This window comes from Triturus cristatus, chromosome 4_1 (genome assembly GCF_964204655.1).
Source record: "Triturus cristatus chromosome 4_1, aTriCri1.1, whole genome shotgun sequence".
NCBI classification, from domain to species: Eukaryota; Metazoa; Chordata; class Amphibia; order Caudata; family Salamandridae; genus Triturus; species Triturus cristatus.
Window position 1 is genome coordinate 312139719 of NC_140585.1, and position 21060 is coordinate 312160778.

The 21060-nt window shown below is 44.6% G+C and overlaps 1 protein-coding gene across 4 annotated transcripts in view; it reads right to left on the reverse strand.

The window, feature by feature from the left end:
* The window catches only part of ADIPOR2 (adiponectin receptor 2), a 542630-nt gene that overhangs the window by 212467 nt on the left and 309103 nt on the right, over positions 1-21060 (reverse strand). The window lies entirely within an intron of this gene.

Consider the following 21060-nt stretch of genomic DNA (forward strand, 5'->3'; position numbering starts at 1 on the left):
CAACCATTGCAGTGTCCTAACATGCCTTGGGAACGCGTTGGAATCGATATAATGGGTCCGATCCAATGGCAAGAAGAAAAATTGAGTATCCTGGTCTTAGTGGATCATTTCTCAAAGTGGCCAGAAATAAAAGTTTGCAGGAAGGTGGAAGCTGTAGACATTGTGACGTTCCTAGACAGTATCTTCACAAGAGAAGGCATACCTAAGTATATAGTAAGTGATAAAGGAAGTCAGTTCTTGTCTGAAGTTTTCAAAAGTTTTGTGATCAGGAATGGTATTACCCACAAGACCACCTCAGTGTACCACCCCGCCGGCAATGGTGCCGTGGAAAGATTTAATAGAGTAATAAAGGGTATTATCCAACTAGCGAACAACAACGGAAAATGTTGGAGAAAGGAAGTTAGCAAAATGGTCTGGGGATACAGGATCACACCAAGTGAAAAAACATTGATAAGCCCATTTGAGATTATGAGAGGAAGAACACCCATCTCAAAAGACAATATCGGATGGCTCAAGGGAGCAAGAAAATCGGAATGGTCAGTGGAAAAAGTCAGGAAGAGAATCCAAGAAGCGAAGGACATGAGCAAAGTGAAGTATGACAGCAGGCACAACTGCAAGCAGATAAAACTCAAGGAAGGCGATAGCGTACGAGTGAGAAGAAGTGGACACATTATAAAAGGGCAGAACAGATTTTCAGAGCCATTGAAGGTGGTGAAGGTGTTCTGCAACTCTGCGCTCCTCAGCGATGGGAAGGTTTGGCATGCCTCTGCGTTGTCCGTTTGTCACAGGAAGGAGTGTGCCCAACCAGGAATGGATTTAAGGGAAGTCAAAGACGTGGAAGACAAATTGGAAACGATAGACACGTATAGTTGGTTGCACCTAACGTCGTCAGATTCAGAGGAAGAAGTGGACAACACATTGTCACATTCCTTTGATCACACCACTGTGGATGAACAGGAACATGAGCTCATAGAATCTATTGGGGAACTGAGAGACCTCAGCACCAGTGCCTCAGAAGCATCCCTTGAGGACAGTAACATCACCAACGTGGAAGATCAGGTTGCTAAGGAACTTGATGTGGAGGTGTCCGGTAACCTCATCAAAGATATGAGTAACTCTTGCGAGTCGAGAGGAAGCCCTGCGTTTGAACAAGAACAAGAGATGGGAAAAGAAGCTACAGGCGGAATGGCCAGCACGAGCATACATGGCCGCATATTAGTCAAGCCTAGCAAATACAAAGACTTCGTATGTGAATAGATAGCAATCCATTGTTGCTTTCCACCCCTTCTTTGTTTTCCCTCCTTCCCAGTTCTTTCTAAGTGTTGTAAAGGGAAGAGATGTGTTGTGTTTATCCTATCCTTCCTGCTTCCCCCTCTCCTTCCCTTTCCCCCTGCCTCGCGCGACAACTTCCTCGCGCGAGCCTGCTCACGTCAGCTGGAATGTTGACAGCTGATTGTTCTGGTGACAGTTGGGGCGGTTGAGATTGTCAGTTGCATCTGTGTGTTCTGCACAGTGGTTCTCCCTTGTGTGTCGTCCTAGTGAGTAATAAACTACTTCAACTCTACTCCGTTGAAGTGTCATCTTTACAATGTCCTGCATGGAATTACCTGACGAGGGACAGGAAACTGGGTTGAGGTGTTTCTGCTGTTACCAGTGATTCTTAACAATACGTTTTCCGTACTCGATTAGAGGGCAACATCACATTCACAAGCAACCGTGTTCAAAATGTGCCTGTAGAGGTCATGAATTGACAAAACACTTTCACATTTGCCCACTGTGACCCTCTGATCTGCAAGCTACTCAGTCCCTGTTTGTGCCAGTAGGCGTCACAGAGCCGGAGCAGATAAAGTAGCGGCTGGTGACAGACGTGCCATTTTCTAGGAGTTCTTTTCCGTAGGACATTGGAGATTTGAGGGGGTTGCAGGTGATTTCACTAAAGCAATGCCTACAACTCCAATCCACAGAAAGCATTTCACCTACATTGCTTCATCATACTTCTCAATGAGTGCCATTTACCATTCAGTAAAACAAACGTATACACTATCTTTCTTTAACATTGTGTTGAAATAAATCGGAGTCGGGAAGAAAGACCAAGAAAGAAACACAAAAAAGGAAAGTTTGCATTCATATTAGCACCAGTAGTACCAGGCGCGCAACACCCATTGGACTCGCAGGGCTTCAGCCCCCCCCGTCGTGTGTGGCAGCCCGGGATGAGACACTTTCCCGGGCAAAAAAGCAGCCGCACCCGAGTACTTCACAGGTCTTTAAAAGACCATTTGCGTGTTAATGAGGCCTCGCTGTTGTTTCACCCCTTCTAAGAGCCCCTGCAGCTCCACTCTGCCAATTGCTTAAAGTTCAGCCCCCCCCGAAATTTTTGCTCAGCCCCCCCCGAAATTTGGCTCTAGTTGCGCCTCTGAGTAGTACATTCCTAAATACTTCTCTACTACCAATTAGTGGTAAAATGCCACCCCCAATGAGCAGGACTAGAAACTGCTTTTTAAAGGTGTCTAATACTATTCTATGTGCAAGCCAGTACTGCATATCCACGTGCATCAGTACGTGGATATGCAGTACTGGCTTGCACATGCAGCCCTCCAGATCACAAGCTTTGCAAAACCCAGGACACTTTCCCTTACTCTCACATGCCCCTATTGGCACCTTACTTTAAAATGACCCCATGAAATGAATGACACACTGGGAGCAGACTGCACAGGTGTGACACACTTTAACTCCGGGCTCGAGTCGGGGTACCACGCGGGTGGACGGCGTCCCCCCACTTATTTTACCAGGAGCTCGATAACTGGAGCAAATGGAGCCACACATTCACTCTTTGGCCTCTCTGGGGCGAGATCGGAGCCCATTCAGAACGCTGCTCACGCGCTGGCTTCTCTGAAGTAATCGCATCTAAGAGGTGAGCGAGGGGAGGCAATGAGTCTGATGGTGCAAGCCACCGTTCATGACGTCACTTCCGGTCGTGACGTCAGCGTCCCCCCACTTATTTTTTTAGGACTTGTGCCCTGTCAACTAACTTTTCTACTAGACATCCTAGGTAACCCAAGAGTACACTCTGTCAAGGGTTCCATAAAGGTTTTGCCTATAAAAACGTGTGTGTGTGTGTGTAAGAAAGTGGTATTTGAATAGTGTACACCTAGCCGAAAAGTAGCAGTGCAAAGCTACAGTTAACCAGTGATTATAGGAGGTGTACGTTCAGCTTGGTCATAAAACTGGAGCAGGGTTAAGGCATAATGGATATTGGGGATGTCATTCCAGATGCCGAGTGCCTGGAAAGAGAAGCCCTGTTGCCTAGTTTTCTTTTTTGGCACGTTAGTTCCATGGTGTCCTGACTGAGTATGCCAACAGCAAAAAGGGGCAGCTTAAGTGGTTGATCTTCTAACTTCATTGATCAGCAATATGATTTAGGCATGCCATGAATGTTGTTTTAGCCATGACAGAATAAGCACAGATTTCAGCCATAAGGGAGTCTCCCTGGCTGCAGGTGGTAATAGTAAAAGACAGTTGAAACTGTCATACAGTAATGGGCGTGGCAACTGAATTAATTTATTGTCTCGTCTGCAAAGGTGACACTTGTTGGCAAACGGTGTGCTTTAACAAAATACTAAAGTAGATTAAAATAAGCTTTAAATCAGTAGACCATGACATGATATCGTCATGCTACATAAGAGCAAGGGAAACTGCAGCACTGCTGTGTCACTTGCCACGATTAAGACACAAGAGAATATTCAGAGAGCTCTGTCTCCATGTCACTGGCAGTACAAAGCACGTGATGGATATCCAGGAAGTCATTGCTCTGAGTATTGTGTAAATTAAGCCATGCTGGTACAGCGTTTGTTAAGAAACACAGATAAGATGAGGCAGCAGGGTTGAACATGGATTCACCTATTGCTTAATTCAGTGCACAGGGAATGATATGCCAAGTAGGTTGAATACGTCTGGACGAACTCTGCTGCTCCATTCTGCAGGGTTGTCTGACCGTGATAAGGAAGCAGAAATTGTACCTTTTCCACAAAACTATGAACAAGCCGAGGACGACTGAGAAAGACCTGTTGTTCAGACTTGTAAAAGGATGAGGACACCGTAATGCTCAGCATGTTGAGAGGAGCAAAGTCAAGCGGACCGAAGCTTGAGTGGAATCTGGTTCAAGGATTTGAGACATTGAGGAGCCACTAGGAACTTGCAGATCAGCCATTATAAATTAACTCAAGACATCTGGATTGAAAGAGGTTCGAAGATCTTTTTGAGATATTCCAGGAGTAGCCCATTTTAGCCACACGTTTTTAGGTCTCGCTGAGTCAGCGCGCATGCGCTGCTCGGAGAGACTTTAATAGGTGAGTTTTCAAGCAGCAGCACTTTGAAAACTCACCTACTAAAGTCTCTGGCACCCGCGCTTTACTTTTAATGTTATAAGTAAAGCACGGTGCCGAGATTATACCAAAAGTAAAGAAATGGAAAAAAACATCTATTTCTTTACTTTTGCTATAATCACGGCACCCGCGCTTTACATTTAACATTGAAAGTAAAGCGCGGGTGCCGCGATTATAGCAAAAGTAAAGAAAGATGTTTTTTTCTATTTCTTTATTTTTGGTATAATTGCGGCACCCGCGCTTTACTTTTAATGTTATAAGTAAAGCACGGGTGCCGCGATTATACCAAAAGTAAAGAAATAGAAAAAAACATATATTTCTTTACTTTTGATATAAATCGCAGCACCCGCGCTTTACTTTTAACATGAACATTAAAAGTAAAGCGTCTGTGCCTCAATGCTAGTTTTGTGGTGGGATGAAATCTCTTTAAAGGTTTTTACCCAGTAACCAGAGCGGCTCCCTGACACGGTTAAAGGTAGCTGTAATTCCGTCTCTCACATGCTCGGCTGGTTTTCACGGGGATCGTGCCTTTGTGACTCAGCATTCAAAGATAGTTGATGGCTCCCGGAGTAATTAGATAGTTTTGTCCCACTCATTTCCCCGGCCCCCAAGCCCTGTCTTCATCTCCACCTGCCTCCCCACACTCTCTCTCTTGGGCAACCGATTCAAACAAGTCATTACGAACTTGCCCATCCACTTGTGTTTTTTTCTTGTGCCCTTTGAAAACAGGCCATGTTGAATTATATGAAATAAGTGCATATGAAACCGGAAGCAATCAATGTTCCAGCAGGTGCCCCAGTATTACCCCCTTCCCCGGACAGAAAATTGCCTGCTCTCCCAGGGATCCGTCCAAAATGTTTTGAGTTGGCACCAATCAGTTAACAGGTTCCGTTTTGAGAACCTCTGTGCTTGCTGCACGCTTTCCTTTAGAATTTAACAACTCCTTTTCTATTTCACAATTACCTGTGTGGAGAAAGCGAACCTGCTCTGCTATGAGGGGCAGATTATCAGAGTGAAACAGCTTGAATTAATGAAGTAGCGTTCTTAGACATTTAGGCAAGACCCATGTAATTGTTGGTTGCAAAGTGCAATTCCGCCCCACGGAGAGAGCCCATTTTGTGCTATTCCGCTCGCAGGTCCTTGTTTAGGTCGAGCCTGGGCAGCGTTCCGCCCATATTTTTCATTGGCTTGTGTCATTGTTCACTGTAAACTGTGGCTGTTCATTAGTTAAAAGGCATAGTAGTCCCTATTTAGTAACACCGGGTCTCATTTTTTAACTCCCATGGCGACACCCCGTTACATGTGTTGTTAATTAGAAATTAAAAAGTAGGCTTTAATTACAGCCTCTGTGCACTATTTTCTCAACTAATTTTGTCCTGCCTGCTGTTGCAGGCAGGACACACTCTGTCCTAACCCTTTACAAAGAAATTTATAGCACATGCCGTGGCATTTGCAATGCAATAGGTCTCCTATTTGCGATAGTTTAAGCTATTGGCATTGTCAATGACGATGTGTTTTATTTATCTGTTTTAAAAACAACACATAAATAAAAAACATTGTCATTTACAGTGCCAATAGCCCAAACTCTCGTACATGCGAGACCTATTGCATTGCAAATGTTTGCCTGAGCCCTGCAATGAGGATTGCAGTGCAGACAGGGCTGGTGGGTGGAAGACTGGATTGGTTTAAACCACCATAAAAGGAGCAGGCTGCAAGTTGTAAACCATTTTGACAGCTGGCACAAAGGGCGTTTGGCTGTGCGAGTGAAAACTGGAATGTTGCTTCTCTTGTTAACTGGCTTTAATTCCCATTATTGCTCTACGTGATACAACTTGAGGAATATTTAAATCAGTTGTGCTAATGTCCAATCCCGGGAAATGCATTGTGCACAATTCTAATTTCAGGGTCTTAATTAGCAGTCTCTGTGTTTTATTTGGGAACAAATTGCCTTTGGTGGTAGTGCTCTATGAAGATAATGCAGAGGTGCGAGGATACCGTATGTCTGTAGTGAATGGGACGAAGGCCTGTTTTTTGCAATACGGGACCTGTGCATTCATGTCAACCTGTTTGTTTCCTCACATCACATACTGAGAACTAAAGCTTTTTTAGGAAGGTGTTGCAGGTTTGCAAATATGGTTACCCATATTGAAGTCTTTACACTCATGTTGCATTTTTGGATGGCGTAAATCACTGAAAAGGGGCAACATCTTCCAAATGAGGGTACGTTAACACGTATGCGTCTGCATGTATGGCAAAGTTAAGTTTGAGACTGCGAAGAAAAACACCACTGATTGAGAGAACAAATGAGCATTGGCGTTGTTGCCCTGTAAGGGGATTGCGCTGTGACAGGGGCAGCCGAGGCTTTCCTGTTCTACAAAACAATATGGGTAATAATAACTGTCAATCGTTTAACAACCAAAGAGGCATGATCTGGTATTTGCCGGGAGCCGTGCAAATGGTGGCCCATAAGAGCTCAACGGTGAGATTTATATATTTTTGTTATGGCGTTTCTTCGAGTCCACGTTTGCCTGTTGTTTGTAGGCCCTGGCTGGAAAGTTTAGAGGGTGCATTGCTGCCTGTGTAAATCGACTCCCTGTTGCCGAGGGCCTCTGTTGCAAAGCTGTGCCAGGGGCTCGGCCTCGGCGTGTAGCGAGGGGGAGGGAGGGAGAGAGGAAGGAGGGGTTGATAGAAATGCAAGGCCGCAAATTAAAAAAAAGCATTGAAAATGCAATAGGTCTCGCCTTTGATTAAGCTTAATCCATTTGCTTTGCTAATGGTATTGTATAGCAAAGCAAATGGCTTTAACTTAATCAAAGGCGAGACCTATTGCATTTTCAATGCTTGTTCTATTTGCATTTAGAACTAGTACTTTGAACGCCACAAACCATTCTGTTAAGTGAGCTTTTCAGGATTTTGGGTGTTTGTCTCTATTTATTGGGCTCAAGCCTAAATAGGAATCCCCTTCGCCAGGCCTCCCTTGCAAAACTAGGCTAAAGGGAAGACTATCACAATAAACCAGATGCATTTGTAAAATGCGGTCTATCATATTTGTTCCATTAATAAAGGACTGTAAACCAAGCCACAGTTAGAGGACTGAGATAGTGTTCTCAAACACAGTGGAGCAGGCTCAGACCTTCTCCCATGGAAAAAAACATATCCCTTACCTTTAGAGTACAGCACCTTACAGCTTAAGTGCGAAAAGTTGCTAGGTATGTATTTTTTTGTTACCATTTTGTATTACATTTCGTTCACACATACACTTTGAGTGTCATTAATACTATCTCATACTGTATCTGAGTTCCACTGCAGCTCCAGCAATGCTCCTTAAGTTATAAGTAGGGCACCCGGTTTTATGGTATTTATTTTTTTTAACATTTCCGTCGTATTTATCCATATTTGTTTTTTGGTCATCTTATTGGTATTTATCCATATTTATTTTGTGTTTTGTGAACACATGAGATGACCACTCGTAAATTTCTGCATTTATTTAACGGATAAACGCGCACTCATACTTTGATGCCTGCCAGGTTTTAGCTTACACAGCCCAAAATAATAAACCCACATTAAAAAAATACTATAATAGGACATATACATGTTGCGATATGCAGTAATTTAAGCACATCTCACTAAGCTTTGCAGGTCCCCGTGCTGCCATTATGTATAGGTATTGGCTTGAAGGTCTTTAATCTCAGCATGGTGAGTCACTCAAAAGGCAAATTACCGGAATTTGCCACTTTTACAAATTAATACAGACAGGAAAGACAGTGTTTTTTATCTGTATTAATCTGTAAAAATCAGTTAAAAACGGAAAACCGGGAGCCCTAGTTATAAGGCTTCCTACTCTTGGGAAGTGAACAAAAGGGGGGTGTAGTACATGCTCAATGTTCTCTATGCTGATAGAATGTTTATTCACCTATGTTCTCTATTGCCTGGTGAATTCTAGGTTCTCTTCCAAGGCAGTTGCTGTTGGCTTCTGTCGTGGAGAGTCCGTTCTTGTGTTTGCTCCTTACCTAATAAATCACTCTACAAGAAGATGCTTGCCTACGTCTGCGTATTTACAACAATTTTGGCGACGAGGCAACTTGTTTACCCAATCGGAAAGCAACGGTGCCCTAAGCACTGGGACGTCTGTGAAAAACAACATGGAAAGCAACAGATAGTGCCTGGTAACCACTGACTGCATGAGGACACAGAGAAAAGGTTTCAAAGCATCTAATCAAATTGAGCCAATTTCTAGAGTATTTTCTTGGAAAACACAATGGGCCATTACTTTGTGCAGTGCCTCACATCAACAAAACCAATACATCGTAGTCCACCCGCATAGTGTGAAAGAATCCTCATCACAGCAACAATTATGTCACAAGAGTACCTTAGCATGAGAGGGAAATGTTATCCTAGTATGAACTGATGCAACATTTTCATAGGCCTCAGTGATAGTTAACATCCTCAACTAGAAGAGGACACTTGAGGTTTCATTTTCACAGGTCACTATAACTCGTAGACTTTCTAAAGAAAAGTATTAGCCCCTACGACCTGAATAAATCATCCAGCTAAAACTCTCACGCCTCATCATATGGTCCCTATTGTAAGTCAGGTGGTTCCTCTTTTTTCAAGTTCCAATCTTCAATGAAAGATTTGAAACTACTCCTGAATGCTTCAATATTTCCATTCTGTCTTATTCCACAAGTTCATTACTCATTTCATTATGACTTTTGATCTCTTCCTGAATTCGAAGGCAGAACCAACACGACTGCCTCTTCTGCTCTCACCTTCCTGTGCAGCCAGTACTACGCTTGGCTACACTAAGTACTAGCGCTATACCAGTTGATGTAGCAAAAGCATTTTGGGGAGGCTCTTTCTGTTCAAAAGGCTCTCATTTCCCTTTGCGCTGCTCCCTCATTTCTTCCCCCAGCACTTTAAGCCAGTCTCATAGCTATGAGAAGTGATCTACAGGCAAAGAAATAACATACATTAACTTTATAGAAGCCACAGTCAATATGTCAAATGAAATCTTAACAAGTGTGCAAGAAAGAGGACAGCCAGCATTGGTAGTAAAAGCTATCTTGACTGCGGGATTAGAGGAAGTTAACAAGGATTTTACAAAAACAGTTATTAAACCCAAAACGACAACAGGAGGTCCATGGGTTTAGTTGGAAGCAAAGAATGAAGCGTTTAACCACGCAAGGATTTGCAGGGTCTTGGGCTAATCAGCTTAGTTCTCCAATACCGAAGGCTGAATTTCCCTTGGCCAAAGCAGCCACTGTTTTCAGAAGATGTGAAATAGTTCTGCCTGGCAGCACAGCTTTCTAAAAACTGAAGACGCTCTGCTAAATCCAACTCCACTAAGTGTAAGGCTTACATGGTGATCATTTTCCACTGGCCTCCACAGGTCAGCAAAGAAAGGAGTGTGCTAGCATGTATGCAGGGTCATAGCCCTGCAGGTAAAGTGGGGCATCGGGCCCAGAAGTGAGGGGGGCTTTAATGAAGCCGCTTCTCTACGATTCTAATACTACACATAATTGTCACATTTATTCTAAAGGTATCTTTACAATCAGTTATCACGACTTAGCCTGCTAGCAATAGCCTCTAGAAGATGCGCTTAAAAAGTTTTACGTGGGATGGGAACTTATGCGATATCAAAGCATGCAGAAGAGGGTACAATCAACTCTTATCACCCCTCCTACGGAATGGGTTTATATGCATTATCCACATGAACTTTGGCAATGATAATCTACTCTCAACTTCTTCACCCTATGTTCTTTGCTTTGAAGACTAAGGAAGAAAATACTTGCCTTTAACAACAGTTCTTAAGGTTGGAAATCTTTCATAGATTCATATGATCAAATTATTCGATAAAGAATAATTCAAGCTTGTGAATCCACGAAAGATAGAAATACAGGAGAATGATAGAACTTTTTAAAGACAAATAGAGAAATGTGTCTAACCAGAGTAGTTTGTTCCATTTAGCATTTGAAGTAATGTACACACCATTTACTTTTCAGGATGTAGACTCCTTTTGGGATGTTTTTGTTAATTTCGTTTTGTTTGGGACGTGTCAGGCAGAGCCAATACTCAAACAGTCACACCAAACACCCAAGAAGACCAACACAATAGTTTCACTTCGTTCAAAAAAATAGTTATTGGCACAGATACGGGACCGACCTGTGCACCTAAAGGCTAGTACCAAAATTATGATGACACAGATCATTGGTACTTGGCCTGTGTACTTTGATGTTAAGGGCTCAGAGCAGAGCCAATCCACTGTGAGCCACAGCATTCGCCTGGCAAGGACATTAAATCACTCTGAGGCTTAGCAAATAATGAACTTAGCCTACTTTCAATGTAAACTATTCTTATAATATGCAAACTAGACTATTTCCTCGTCAAATCGGTTTAAAACACAGAAAAATAGCAGGCACCGTGTTTTGACAAAGACACCTAAAATAGGTTTTTCAGATGATAATCAAGTGCATTTACCAGCTGCTACAGACACAAATACTAAAAAAAATAAAAAAGTACTTTTTTAGGAATACACTGTGGAACCAGAGGTGACATGACTGGAAGCAGCAACATCACTTTACTAGGTGGCCCTTATATTTTCCTTGCAGCTCAACGAGGAGCCCCATTGTTATTTTGGCTTGGTTAATTTCAATATAATCTTAGTTCCTTGTAAGAACAATGGCTGCCTGGCCTAATTTCTGCTAGGTTTATTGTTTCAGTTATTTCATTTACCACTATACTCATCGTCTCCTCTTCAATGCCACTAGCCGCCTGACTTGAGGCAGAAACAGCTACATATCACCCTCTGCCTCCTCCCCACACTGCCGAGCAGTAAGGCGTAAAATAGCACACGGAGCATTGATATTTTAAAATGACATGACTGGATACAGCAATGATATTTTTTCTCACTGCCCCTTTTACTTTTCTTGTAACTCAGCGCAGGTGGCCTGCGGACCTTGTGAGTCACGCTGCTTTTTTAGCTGGGTTTATTGCCATTTTATCTTAACTCCCGGTAACAACAGCCTCGTTTTCATTTGGTTTATTATTTTAGTTATGTGATTTGCTGGTATAACCATTTTCTCCTTTTTATCAGTATTGGCCTCCTGACTGGTGCGGAGCCAGCAACGTCACTCTCTTTCTTCTCCCTTCACTCCGGAGCCGGTGGCATAAAATGGCACCTCGCAGTGGACGTGCAGCTGGCATGCCGGAGACTTACCAAAGGCAAGCCAACCGCGTTGTGCATGACTGATGTGCCCAGCAGTCGACCATGCTGTTCCTTTGGAAATCCTTTAACTTAAATCTTCTAATTCTCTCGCAGGTGAGCCCAATCTGTCTTTATTTTCAAATGTTTTCATGCTCAACCCCGATAATGCAAAGCGATTAGGAAAAAAAAAACCTACTCTACAACTCGCCAACTGACCACGCGGCTTCTCATTAAGAGAATTTCCATAAATAATTTGATTACTCGTAATAGCTTATAGATTATATTTCTTACTGAAACATGGCTGTCTTATGAATGCTACCTCATTATTGAGACCACCCACTGTGGACTGTAACTTTATTCACCAAGATCACACTGGTAAATGTTGAGGCGTTGTAGCTGCCATTTTCAAAGATTCTCTTAAGGCAACAACTAATCAGCTATGCTCCTAATATCCAGGCATGGACATCCTATTCTTAGAACTAGAAACGTTTATAGTGTCAAATTTAATTTAACACTCACCAACTATATTGTATGAATATTTTTCTTGGCGTGATAAATTAATCTTACAGATTCAAATTAGTTACACTCACCTGATAGTTTGAGGAGACAATAATGTAAGGAGGGGATCCTTTCCTGGCACAACTCATACACGTAGATCAATGCAGCTTTGTACCCGGCCGTAGCACCTCCCTCAATATCAGACGCCTTTATCATGTCCTGGATGCCACGCCCAAAGATTTATTGAGAGCCGGGTGCACCTCCGTAGACCTGAAACAAGCCTTTGATACCCTCAGTTGGAAATACATGCTAATAACTCAGCAAATGCCGTATTCCTCCTGCATATACACGCTGGGTCAAACTGCTGTATACAGCACCTACAGCGAGAGTCCGAACAGCCGCGCGCGCATCACAGCCTTACCCAGTTAGCCGAGGCCTGCGTCAAGGCTGCCCGATTTAGTCACTTCTATTTGTGCTAGCGCTTGAACCCCTAACAATAAAACTCCAGAAAGAGGCAATGGGAAAAGGCATTTGCATTGGTAATACTAAGCATACCCTATCATTGTATGCTGATGACATCATCCTTTACATCCGCGACCTCCAAGACAGTCTTGAGCCCATTCCGTGCATATTAAAGCAGTTCCAACACATCTCGGGCCTTACCTTTAATGAGATCAAGTCCTACACTTTTCAATTCCACCCTGAGGAGCACCCAGAGCCTATCCGTTTTAGGCTCCTAACCCTCCCGGTTACACCAACCACCTTCAAATATTTAGGCATCCAAATATATAGGGGACCGCAAGACTTACTAGAGGGGAAACTTTTGAGGGCAGTCAACGCACCTCGAACTCAAATAGCATTTTGGGCATCAGTACCACTCGCAGTGGCGGGCAGAATAGCCATTGCCAAAATGGTCATGCTCCTGAGATTGCTTTACTAACCTTCCAATAGTGGTCCAGACCGTTTTAAAAAAACCTCTAAGCACACTTATTGGAATTGATATGGGGGAAGGGCTGCAGGAGAGTGGGACTTCCAAAGCCACAGTTGGGAACAAACAGAGGAGGCCTGGGTGTGCCACATTTCCGTGCATACTGCTTTGCAAGCCAGCTGCAATGGCTTGCGTACTGGCTTACTGGATGCAACTTATATGAACTAGAGTTCACACCTCAAACGCCGGTCCAAGGCGCTCTCCATACCCTATTGCTGCCCCAAAGCCGGATTCCTCCTCCAGCCTCCCTTTTACTTAAGGTTGCCCTCACCTACTGGAGAAGAGCATTACAATATGAATCAGCAGCTCACATACGCCCCCAATACACCACTGTTAGGGATTCCCATGCCTACAGGATTAGTAACCAAGCAGAGCATATACAAATTTGCGTGCCAGATTTTTGTGAAAGGGAAGGAGTGACCACGGTGGGGCTGCTGTTTGGAGAGGGTATGCTACTAGATCATGAGAATTTTGCAAGAGAACAGGGAGTTCCACGATCCCTCTTCATTCTGCATGCCAGTATAACTAAATACATTAGAAAACATTGGGCACCAGATAACAAGGAGCCTCCAGCACACAAATTATTTCATACACTATACCCAATGGGCAATGGTCACCACTGTTTTGAATTGCGCCTATCAGATAATACAGAATCTTCCACACGGTAGCCCAACACCCGGCGCAGTCAAAACACTAACACAGCACCTTAAGAAAAGGGTTTTATCTTACAGAGTGCAAGGACTCTCTCTTTAGAATAAGGCTTGGGGTTTTATTATTTCACACAATGCTCTCATAAGCTTTCCCAGATGCCAAATGCAAAAGATTCAAATATACAAAGAGATATATATACGATTATATGCAAGCAATAATAACCTAAATGCATGAGTAATACTGATAAATAAACAAGCAGCAAATAATAGGAGGTAAGACTCAAGCAAATATACTGGACGTCCTGCAAGAGATCAGAAAGCTATATATACATCAAATGAGTACTTTGGAGGTGCACCTTGACTCACACATCACAAAGGAAACGCACTCACTCACATCAAATGATCACAGCCACAGGTTCACACCACATAGCAATAATCAAACTCAATAAATCACCTGGTGCAAAACACAGCATCACAAACTGGGGAAGTAAACAGCCATGATTGAGAGCATCAGCAACCAGGGTTTACTCCGAGATAGACATGTCCATCCTTGCTCGGATTCCAAACTCCCGGTGTCTAAGCTCACAACCCTCAGCTTTAAACACACTAGAAGGTTCGAGAAAGACCTCCCCCTGGAGGAATCTTACCAGAATTGGCCAGGTTCCAAGCAAGCATTCCCACGGCAGTAAGGAGCTCTCAGTCCCCTTCTCCAAATCTCGCATGTTCCAGCCTCTATCTTGACGAAGCTCACAGTACATAAACAATCCCTCATCAAAACAGAAAAACCTTGAACGTGAATAGCCCAATCAACTTGCAAGCACTGCTGTGCACACAGAAAAGCTGAAGCAAGGCAAAGTCAGAAAACAAGATGACATGAGGCCATGTCAAAGTCATTAGTACATCACCTAGCACATGTATGCATCACTGCCCACAACACTGCACTTCGAAACCAAAGAGTACATTCCAAACCTCTTTCTCCCTTTCATGCTTCCAAATGCACAACCCACACGTTCTGTTCTTGGAAAGGCTATCTTACTCCGTGACAGCTCCCACTGAAAGACAGCAAGATTACAAGAAAGAAGAGAAGCAAGGCAGGACCGTCGTATATCCAGGCTAGGATGAAATAACACACTAAAGTCAGTTAAAATAATGGTAGTCAAAGGTCATCACAGAGTCTCAAACCACAAGAGTGCCTCTAGCACTACAGCCTCCTGATTATATGGATTTGCAGAGGTGTCCAATCACATGAAGCAACCCCCCTCGTGGCACTTAGAGAAAAGTGGAGATGAGATATTGGCAGAGACCTATCAGATAAGGCATAGGACTCCCTCAAGGAATACCCCAAGAGGGTGTCCCGCAACGCTAAATTCAAATTTATACAGTACAAGGAGCTACAAAGGACCTACATCACACCACACTGGCTAAACAAAATGTTCCCAGAAGCACAGGAACACTGCCCATGCTGTCGTGCTCACAATGCCGACCTCCTACATAGGATGTGGGCCTGCCCACGCCTATCTTTCTTCTGGGTCAATGTCACAAGTGTAATAGGAACTGTAACAGGGATTACCGACTGGGACACAGCGTAACATTGCATATTGGGCCTACAGCGTTGCCCCAAGAAACGGAAGGTACAATTTCAATTTGCCAACCTGGCTTGACTTATCGCAAAGCATTTTATCACCATGAGGTAGAAGTCCGCTCTGCCCCCCCCCCCCACAGCACTAAGTTGGCATGAGGAAGTGGTCAGCTGGGGAAGGGCAGAGAGTGCAATGATACGAAGGGTAGAATACAGAGGATTACGGAAGACGCCAATCTCCATGGAATGGGACTTGATGTTAGAAACATTCAAAGCCACAGAACCTCCAACAGTAAAATACAATGAAGGGCGCTAACACATTCCATAAGCTAAACTGCATGTAGTGAACTAAGGTCTAACACACACACCTCCAGTTGAGTGGACATACATACCCTCTAATCAAATTAGCATTGTGATTATATAGGTGTAGACAGGCGTGAGTCAGGAGGGGGGGTTGGGTGATGGGGGGTTGGCTGGGGGATGTTCCTTCTGAATATGTAGGTATTTATCACACAGCATTGAGTGTGTACTGGTTTGTGTAATTTCATATCCGCTGACAAACTTTATGAGTTATGGAAATACACTTGCAATGTGTAACAACGATGCACTTCCCTTTTAGGGCTCAATGTATGCCTCTAGCAACAGTGACTATATGAAGTAATATGCATTAATAAAATCAATTAAGTATGTTTAAAAAATGTAAGGGTGGGGAGCCTGCCTCAGACATCAATGCACACTTGTTAATGAGTGCCATGAAAATCCATAACTATCCCAACATATGGTCGGACACACCTGTAAGGCGGGCCACCAGCTGGATGTAGTTTTTGCGACTTGGTGGGATTTAATTCCACTTTATGATAATCGTGGTCTGGCCATTTTTAGATCTTTTACTCAATTTCTTTAGTCAAACTATACAATGTCTCTGAACACTAAAATAAATCAGAAACCATTCAAACTAGATCATGGTCAAATAATAATGTTGTAACATTATCTATACAGTTAGCAGACTCTTAGTACTCTTTTTACCAGCAGTAGACTAACTCAAAACTCTTAAAGATGATCAATGACTTTGATAATCCTGTTCGCCAGATTCTTGAATCCGCCTATCCTACTCAGACAAAAACAGTGAATCCAAATCATATTGGTTGCAAGAACTTATCAGAGAAAGTTAGAATGACAATGAACGACAACTTATAGAATGCCATAGACAGAACTAAGTACTGCTGTCAGTTGCACAAATACGTTTTAATAAAAGCAGCTAAAGAAGCATAGTAATCAAAATTATCTCTGCAAAAAAAATAAAGAATTATTCAACACCATCAATCATTCGGCTCTCCCAGCATCCTTTTGCCATTTTATACTTCCTTACAATCACTAATTGATACCTTATAAAAAGAAAATCTAAAAAAACTCAGGTAAGCAGTGCATGTTCCAAGGTCTCTTATTATCTGTCTAACAATATCCCTAACAGAACCAATACCCAAGACCACCGTTTCTGCCCTTTTAAAATTCCCAACTGAAGATTGTTTGCAACCACTTAAAGATTAAATAACACCCTATTTAAGAGAAATTATAAATTCTTCACTGACAACTGGGATTTTTCCAATCAATGCAACATGCTATTGTTTGATCCCTATTAAAAACATTCTTTGGACCCCTTAGATCCTAAATATTATAGACAGATCTCTCTACGTCTGTTTATCTTTCAATTTATTGAGAAAACTGTTCCTTTACGACTTGTTGTAAACAATCACCGTTTACAGGATCGTCAGGCAGGATTTAAACCTGGCAGAAGCATCAAGCTGATGGTTACCTCTGCTGTGAATCAATCCATAAATCAGGGATCTGTGAAGCGCGCTACTCACCCTTGATGGTCTTAAGGTGCTGGAGGGGGTATTGGGGGGGGGGGGGGGGGGGGGGAGGGGAGGGTGAGGAGTCAGGGGTGAGATCAAGTAGTTCTGAATCAGCCGAAGGGCCAGGTCTTGAGGCTTTTCCTGAAGGTGTGCAGAGTGGGGAAACGTCTGATCTTGAGCGGAAGTTCGTTCCAAGTCTTTCCCGTGATGTAGGAGTAAGCTCTGCAGATAGGTGGGGTTTTGGCGAGGTCAGCCAGCCAGAGGTTTCTCTTGGGTGCCTTTGAAGGAGACTCTTTCGTTGAAGTATTGGGGTCTGGTGTTGAGGCGTTTGTAGGCGTGAGTGAGTAGCATGAAGGTAACTAACACTCTTCTCGACGGCGAGCCAGTGGAGGTCTCATAGGTGCTGGGTGAAGTGTTTGTGTCGTGGGATGCCAAGGACGAGCCTGGCAACGGTGTTCTGGATGGTCAGGAGTTTCCGGAGCAGGGATTTGTTGATTTTGGCATAGAGGGCATTTGCGTACTCCAGTCTGCTGGTTAGGAGTGCGTGGGTGAGGGTCTTTCTGAATTCGGGGGGGATCCACTTGAAGGTCTTACGGAGGGTGTTGAAGCACGAGGAGGAGCCGGCATTGGTCTGTCGGGTCATGGTGAGGGAAGAGTAGAGTATGATGCTGAGGTTCTGGGCATGGTCCGTGGGAGTACGGGGGCTGCTGAAGGCGAAGGGCCATCAGGTGTAGGCCCATGCTGAGGGGGTGGGTCAGAGGACAAAGACTTCTGTCTTCTCCGAGCTGAGCTTCAGACATTTGCTCTTCATCCAGGATGCGACGTCTCTCATTCCTACTTGGAAGCGGAGTCTGGTGGTGTCAGGTTCCCTCGTGAGGGAGAGGATGAGCTGAGTGTCGTCGGCGTAGGATACTATGCTGAGTCCATGCTGTCTGACGATGGCGGTGAGGTGGGCCATGTAGATGTTGCAGAGCATGGCGCTGAGCGACAATCCTTGGGGTACTCTGCAGTTGAACTCTGTGGGTTCAGAGAGGAAGGGCGGAAGTCGGATTTTTTGGTTTCGGCCGGTGAGGAAGGAGCAGATCCAGTCGAGGGCAGTTCCCTCTATGCCAGTGTCATGGAGTCTGGTGGTAGGCGATGCTGTCGAAGGCTGCAGAGAGGTCAAGTAAGATGAGGGCCGCCATGTGGCCCTGGTTGAGGAGAGTGTGAATGTCTGTGGTGGCGAGGAGGGCGGTCTCGGTGCTGTGGAATCCGGTTTGGGAGGAGTCAAGGATGGAGCGGTCTTCAATGAAGTTCGCGAGCTGGCTGTTGACCATCTTCTCAGTGACTTAAGCCGCGAAGAGGAGGAGAGAGATGGGTTTGCAGTTTTTTAGGTCCATATGGTCTGCCGAGGGCTTCTTGAGGAGGGGCTTGACTTCTGCGCGTTTCCAGTCGTTGGGGAATGTGCCAGATTCAAAATGGCGTTGATGGTACGTCGTAGCTCGGGTGCTATGGCCATGTGGTGGCTCTGTGGAAAATGTGCAGCAGGCAAATTTCCGTGGGGGCTCCTGAATGAATGCTCTTCATGGTCGCGGCGGTGTCTTCCATGGTGACCGGGGTCCAGTCGGAGATTATAGGCTGGCTGGCATTGCTGGGGGTGGGCGTGGTTTCAGCATCAGGTGTCTGTTCGTTGAAGTTGTCCTAGGGGGACTTGATCGTAAAATGGAAGTAGGATCTGAGTTTTGCAGAGTTCCTGGGAAGGAGTGACGTCCGAGGCTTCACTAGGGGGTTTGGTGAATTCCTGGATGATGCTGAAGAGTTTCTTCGAGTTGCTGGCGTTGGCGAGGATTTTGTCCTGGATGAAGGTCTTTTTGGTGGATCTGATGCGTTGGTGGTATTCTGTTGTGGCATTCTTGTATTTGGTCCGAGCTTCTGGGGTTTTGGTGTTTCTCCATACTTTCTTGAGACGTCTGCAGGTGCGTCTGGATTCTCAGAGGTCGTGGCGAAGCAGGTGGCTTTCATGGGCGCCGTTTGTCGGCGTTCGGAGGGGGACGAGCCTGTCTGCGCAGTTGGTGATCCATCTTTGGAGTTCGTTGGCTGCAGAGTTGACGTTGGTCGTGGTGGGAGGGGGATCGTGGTTGAGAGTGAGTGTGTTGGCGAGGTTGTCCAGGAGGACAGTGGAGTTGGGGGGCGCTGAGGTTATTGAGGTGGACGTTCAGGTCTCCAAGCAGTATGTAGTCCTTGGAGGCGATGGCGTGGGGCGCAATGAGGTTCGTGATGGTTGTGGCAATGCAGTTCGTGGTCTGGGAGATCTGTAGGCGAGGGTGCCGCTTAGGGTCGTTCTGGGGCTGGTCTGGATCAGAAATTGGTAATGTTCCGAGTGGGACGAGGAGTTGTTCGTGCTGGAAATGGCGAGTAGGAGGGAGTTCTTGTGCGCGATGGAGAGTCCGCCTCCTGGGCCATTAGGGCGGTCTTTCCTCTGGATCTTGTATCCGTCGGGGATGGCGGTGGCGATGTCGGGGGCAGAGATAGAATTGTCCAGGTTTCAGTGAGGAAGGCGATGTCTGGAGAAAAGGGTGTCGAGGAGGTCCCAAATCTCTACTGCGTGTTTGTGCAGGGAGCGCACATTGAGGAGAATGCACTTCAGGGGTTTCCGGGGGGGTTGCAGAGGTTGGAGAAGGTTTGGCGGCAGTGTTAGCAGGAAAACTGGCCATGGGTGGTGTCCGGCACCGACAGCTGGCAGTTTTTATTTCTTCTGGGATTGAGTACGTGGAGGGCAGCTGAGTCGTAGCGGTGGGGAGTCGGAGAGCTAGGGTCCCTGGCACTGGTCACCGACGGGTCACGGACCGGCGCAGACAGTGTTGCTTTTTGCGCACCTTCGGCGCGCCAGTGGCGTGGCCGCCATTAAGTAGGGGGGGGATGAGGGAGCGCAGCTGCTAGGTGGGAGCGGGAACCGTCAGGGGCCACAGGGGCTGCAGTATCAGGAAAACGGCACGAAAAGGACACAAGGGCAAACAAGGACAGATCAAGGCACAATAGAATAAAAGAAATAGAAAGAATAAGAAAGAAAGACTAAAAAGAAAATAAACAGGCATTGCCATAGCCAATAGGTCTCGCCTTTGGGACCTTATAAGTGTTTAGCCATGCAACAATTGATATTGTTGCACCAAGGATATTGTGATGCATAACTAAATACTTATAAGGACCCAAAGGCAGAATGAGAATTACAAACTCAAATTCATACGAAGATCATTAAAGAGACACTTCTCCATCCTGGAATTAGAATAAGGAAATCCTCCTCAGGGCAGCCCTATTAAAGTTGATTCCTATGTCCTTCCCCGTCAGACTCTTGCTCTTTCCACAGTTTTATTATGCTCTTGGGTACATTCTCAATGACAGGCTATTCCTGGGCACTGTCCATCGGTGCCTTGTGAAGGACCTGTTCACCACCACAAGTTCTGGAAAATGTATTAGATTGCAGCTCGCTATTCCCTCTCTAAATATCCACCTTCCAAGGAGCTCTGAGGCTAGTGCAGAGTGGTTAGTAGCACTTTACAAAAAACAATTAACAATAAACGTTCTATATTTTTATATATCAATGTTTTTTAATTGTTGGTCAGCATTTTAAATATTGAACAACAATCTTTCCCTCCATTTAAAAAAACGAGTGATTGATGTTATGTTGCCTTTGCTCAACTTCCTAAGAATATGTTCGCTTATGTTTTCTTTGTTGTATTTTTAGCTCAACTTGCCAAACTTCATTCTTTTCTGCGGAACTCAAACACACATCACGCTTTTGCGTCTACTACTGAGCTACCTCAGATTTTCACCAATAGAAAAACGTCTGTTTTTCAAACTGAACACTTCTCTGGATTTCTGAGATTTACACCAATACAAACAAGTCTGTTTTTCCAATTAAACACTTCT